The 6,000-nt window shown below is 27.3% G+C and overlaps 1 protein-coding gene across 1 annotated transcript in view; it reads right to left on the bottom strand.

The window, feature by feature from the left end:
- LOC129959490 (fibroblast growth factor receptor-like 1) overlaps positions 1-3,772 on the bottom strand; it is a 159,856-nt gene extending 156,084 nt beyond the window's left edge. The window contains exon 1 of the mRNA XM_056072341.1: positions 3,703-3,772. The gene's annotated coding sequence lies outside the window, so the exon portion shown is untranslated. The remainder of the gene's footprint in view (positions 1-3,702) is intronic.
- Between the last annotated feature and the right edge of the window lie 2,228 nt (positions 3,773-6,000).

Consider the following 6,000-nt stretch of genomic DNA (forward strand, 5'->3'; position numbering starts at 1 on the left):
TTTTGATACAACTTTTATTAAATATTTTCTTATCAAACTTTGCATCTAAAAAGTTCTAGAAGTTATTTTCATTTAATTAGTTTCAAACCCAATCTTCTAAATTAAATATCTGAAACATAATCTATAATCTTTATTTTCCTCCAAAAGCTTTTTTTTTCGTTCGATGCGTTTTTAAGCAAAAAAATAATTCCTCATATTATATTTATTACTAAGATTTCCTTTTTTGAACTTTTCAAAGAAAATTAAAAGTATTTTGTCTAAGATTCCCTCTAAAATTATAAATAAATTTATGTAGTTGAAATTTTTATAAGCATTAGATTTTAGATTTAGATATGCGCTTATTCTTCTTTTTAAATTGATATTATTCATAAAGATAATCGATGGGTTTTTTTTATATTAGATAACTAATGTTTTTCTGTACCTCAACGAAAAACTTTTGTATAAGTTCTAAGTAAATTTTCGAAATACGTAATTGTTTCAAGGATATATCTTACAATTTTAACACTAACACATAATTTTTTTTGTCTATTTTAAAACAAAATTTCTCATTATCATTTATTTTAATGAAAAATTTCAAAAGCACTCAAAGTTAAAATACTTAAGAAAATCTAAACATAACATTATAGCACAACTTCACTGATTGCAAAGATCAGAAGAGATTTAGATCCATAAAAATCTAAAAAGATCCAAAAATAATATATGATATTTTCAAAGGTTAAATAAATTTTTATATATATACTATATATATATATATACTATATATATATATATATATATATATATATATATATATATATATATATATATATATATATATATATATATATATATATATACAGAGACAGAGAGAGAGAGAGAGCGTCGCAGGTTCGGAGATTTTTAAAAAAATAAAATAGTATAAAAAATAAATTTTATAATTTTATATTTAAAAAAAAATTTTTTATCTGGAATTTTAAAAAGAAATTTTTTTGATTTTTGTACTTTATAAAAGAAAAATACAATTCATAAACAAGACTTTAATAGAAATTAAGATTTATTCGTATCAAAAAATTATTATTATATTCGAAATATAACATATATGATCTTCAAAACGCACTAACTCTGAAGTGAGAGCGCGCGCACCGGTCTTTACGGTCCCGGGCATATGTGTTCCGAGATAAGAAAATGGGAGAAATCTCAAATTACCTGTGGACCGCTTCCAAATGACCTTGAATGCAGCTACTGCAAAACTAGAGTTTTTTCGCTGAAAAAACGATTTTCCCATATATTTTTAAGCTACCTGGGATGCCCGATGCCCGGAGGCCGATTTTATACCTCGGAGATCCGATGCGCATCCCCCGGGTTAAGAGTGTCTGATAGTTGTTTTTGTAAGTAGAAACTTATATTAAAACAAACCTACTGCTGACAAGAACAGAAAATGATGGTTGTAATTTTCATAATTGATATTAGTGTTTTTTTTTGTCTTATAATAATGCAATAATGCATATTAAAATTAATTCTTCACCAAACTGTATAGGAAAATTGGTAATAAGTTATCTGAGAGAATTTCATCCAAAACATTGCTCTTAAATACTGTAAACCTGGGCCCTCTGAAAAACCTGTAAACCTGAATATCTAGTGGAAATGCCATAAATCGCTTAAAATACGTGATATACTGAATACAAGTTTTTTAGACGGAATTATTTAATTAGTCTTTACTTTTTTCTGATTTTTATAAAAAGGATTTTTTTTTCATAATATTACGCAGCCATCATGATTCTTTACTGATACAATATCATGGTTTTAGAAGTACAAATAAATTTTTATTTAAGTATGTTATTTTTTTTAACTAAACACGCATTTTTATGTTTTACAATGAAACATTTCTTTGGAAAATATCGGCGATACTGCCGAATAAAAAGTGAATTGCAACCACATAGAAAAGCATAACCAAGCACATATATTTAATGCACGTCAAAATAGAAAATAATTACTTTTAAAGAAATAAATGAAACCATTTTCATTCCAACAAAAAAAATGGAATAAAAGAAGTGGTAGTATTTAGTAAAAATTATTATAATATAAGAAAATGTATGTTAAGATTAGAAATCTTATTAGTTAAAATTTATTTATATAATTCTCAAGCATGTATTATTAGAAATATGTGTGCCCATGAACAGAAAATATAGTCTTAAAAATTACTATCGGAGAAGTTAATTTCAAAGTCTACTAAAAATAACAAAACTAATGAAAAAATTTTATTCATTACTTTTAAAATATCTTAGTTATTAATTTTTAATTATAAAGCGGTAAAATTAAAAATAAAATTAGAAATTTATTAATACCACACTTTTACTCATTACACGTTCATTCAAAATAATTATATGTAACATTTAATTAAATTACATATTTCAGTTTTATAAACTAATTAAATATGATTATAACAGAAAAACTGAACATCATGAAAACACTTAAAATTTGATAACATTCCAGGTATGTAAATGTCTTCGACAAGGAATGGAGGATTTTATTGAATAAAATTTTCTATTGAACTGTCCTTGCGTAAATTAGGAGTTATCATATCATATATTATATATATATATATATATAGGAAAGTGATAAATTATTATTAATAATTATCCCTTATTATTAATATTAATCGCATTTGTTAAAAATAATTGCCGATTAATCGCTTTGACCGCAGCATATATATTATAGCCATAATAATTTTTATGGCATTTAAAAAAAATTAATAATATAAACTTTGTTCCAATTAAAATAAAATTAATATTATTTATAATATAACTTTAATTAGACTTCCATTAGTATTAATAAATACTCATTTTAATGCAATCCGCGTTTACTATCAATAATAGTTGATTAAACGCATTGACCACAATGAAAAGAATATAATTTAAATAATTTTAATGTTTAAAATTATTCAATTTTTAAAAATTTTAATTACTTTTTTCTATTAAAATAAAATTTGTCTTATGTTGTAATATGATTTTAAAATATCGAAAAAAAATTTTTTTATAACAAAAAAGTTTTATTTCATATACCGCAATGGCCTTTAAATTTTCATGCAATAATCCTTCGCAATTAATTTTTAAAAATGAAAAGATTTATATTTTAAGATAACGTATATTCATAATTTTACAAGTTTTTTTACTAAGTAGAATGCAAAATGTATCTTTAATACACATGGAAATATTTTATTTAAACACTCTTGTTCTTTTCAGAACTATTCACAAATAAATGCTAAAATTACTACTGAGAAAATTATTTAATAAGTTAAAAAGTTGTAAAGATCTTTTTATTTAATAATTCCTATTTTTACAAGATGACATTCGTCAGGAAACCTTTTTTTCCCGCCCGAAATAAATTATTCAGATTATTTAACGCTCCCGAAAACTAATTGGAATTTAATATTCCGATTACTTGTCCACACAGAGAGACAGTCTAAATGATTAGCCTAACAATCGATTGTAGTGGGAGAATAGTATCTGTGTTATGCGTGCATGGTTCCCAAGACAACGTTAGAAAAACTTCTCATTTCTTTACATTAAATACTTATATCATTAAGAATACTTTAAAAAAGTTTTTAGACAAAGTTAAATACGACGCATCTGAAGTGGGAAATGAGAAAAAAATGCTAAGCTAACCGTGCGCAACCTGAAAAAAAAGTATAAGGCGAAAGAAGAGGATATGGGTTGTTTTTACCTTGAGCAGTCAGAGATTCTACTGTTCGAAGTGAAGATAGTTCTAGCGCGTGTTCGCGCTACTGTTGCTGGTCTGTATCTCAGCACCCGGGATGTTACGGGGGAGCTAGGGCGCCGCTAACACGCAGGTGCTCGATTCTTTCTCACTATTGGTCGGCCGGGGACGAAGCGCACATGACGTCACATTCGCCTTGCTTTTTCCCGCCACCCCCTGGAACAAACAAGCTTTTCCACACAAAATGTGGCTTCTTCTTAGATAATTTGTGCGAAAAATGTCGTCTTATATTAAGAAAGTCGGTAACATCTGGTTTTTGCAAAAAGTTCTTAAAACTTTTTGTAAAGTAAACAAATTCTACGTCAAAAGATTCCAGCATTTTCTACTCGAAATAATTGCACCATTTTTATTTCTAGAATTCAAAAGGAGAATTTTTTTTTATGAAAATAGAATGACGAGAAAGGAATTTGAGAGAAAAGGATTTGATTTTCACAAAAAATTCTCTAAAAGATTTTGACGCTCATAAAATTTTGCGAAGCACTTTTAAATACCTTTTTTTGTGGTAGAAGTATGTCGATGTTTTCGAATTCGAGGAAGATGCATAGTTCTATAACTAAACAACAATGCATACTTTTTAAAAGAAACCTGGAATTTAAATGATTCACTCAATAACTAAAGATGCGATACATTTTTTCCGCTATAGAGCATAATACTTCAAATTTTCTAAATTATAATTTGAACATAACACAGTTATGGGAAACAACAAATCATTTTATTCATGGTATAGTAATATTGATTTGTACCCTTCAAAACTAATAATAGTAAAAAACAGCTTTTTTCTTTTCTTTTTTTTCCCCTTTGCTCCCCTGACTATATGACAAGGAAAGAGTAGAGAATAAAATGAATTTATCACCAAAATGTATACAAAAAACGGGTTTTTTCGGCACAATCACAGCTAAGATACAAGCATTTATATTTCCATTCTGCCTATGAAGAAAGTTACCATCAGTAACTGAGGTGGACGTGAACCCTCATTTTTCCTCTAATTTATTTTTTATTTCTTTAAGTTTTTTTTTTCTGGAAAGGATATGGAAAGGGAATACCTAAAATTTCTCCGAAGCAACAGTTTCGGCAAACTGGTCGGCCAGCTGGTTGCCTGGGATTCGAGCATTTGATCAACTCGTTGAACAAATTATGTGGAGACAAATTTTGCGCATTTGTATTCCTTCATCGAGAACGCGGTTTAAAGCCGAGTGATATTCATTAATTTCTCATCACTGGTGGCAACTGTCTTCGAATATGAGATCGGCAACCTGATCCATCAATATGAGAAATATTTGAATTAATCGGAATTTATGCCGAAAGGTGACCATGTGTGCACATAACATTTCATAATGAATTAATATTGTTTTCTACCCTTGTCTTTTTATATGGTCCATCAGAGATTGAAAATAAAATGGCATCTTACTTTTGACTACATTAACCTTATAACACTAACAAACATTTCTAAAATTGATGTATGGCCCGCATAAACAGACCAAGTAATTTTAAGGTGCCATCAGACCCCAACTTTCAGTAAAATTTCACTTCACGCCAAAATGAGACCCTTAAATGATATAGGAACGGAAAACTAACGCATTCCTTTGTACGTTGTTCTTCTAGAGAATTAGAACTAAACGATAAAACGATTTTATACTCGATTGTAATGCTACAAGTTCACATTCATTTAAATTCCTAATTTGTCTTTTTAAATTGATATGAATCATACTTTTAGTATACGAGTCATCGTTTTCTAAGTAATTTAGAATATTTCAAAGATAGAACGGTTCAATGAAAAAGAATACGAATACTGCTGCAAATATACAGGGAAGTAATTTAAGGAAATCCTCAATGGAATCTTACATGTTGAGAATTGTCCAAAATCGCAAGAATTTTCTTTGAATGAATTGTAGTTTCTTTATATACAACAAGATATTTTTCATGCTCTTTTGTATTTTCCTACCAATTAATTTCCAAATCCAGGTATTTCTATTTGAGAAATTATCAAATTCCAAGTGATGGTCATATTTTATATACAATTATAAACCAACATTATTCTATTGTGAGATTTTGAAATGTGTAGAATACGAATGCACAAACAATTAACACTTCATATATTTACATCATTATACCCTATTTGTATTTTTCAACAAAAGATTTTTCAAACAGATAAATTTCCATTTGAAAAATTGATAATATCTAAGTGAAGGCATTATTTTGTTAAGTAATGAAAATCATTATATAGTGAGATTGTGAAATGTGTAA

Source organism: Argiope bruennichi, chromosome X1 (genome assembly GCF_947563725.1).
Source record: "Argiope bruennichi chromosome X1, qqArgBrue1.1, whole genome shotgun sequence".
In the NCBI taxonomy this organism is placed as follows: domain Eukaryota; kingdom Metazoa; phylum Arthropoda; class Arachnida; order Araneae; family Araneidae; genus Argiope; species Argiope bruennichi.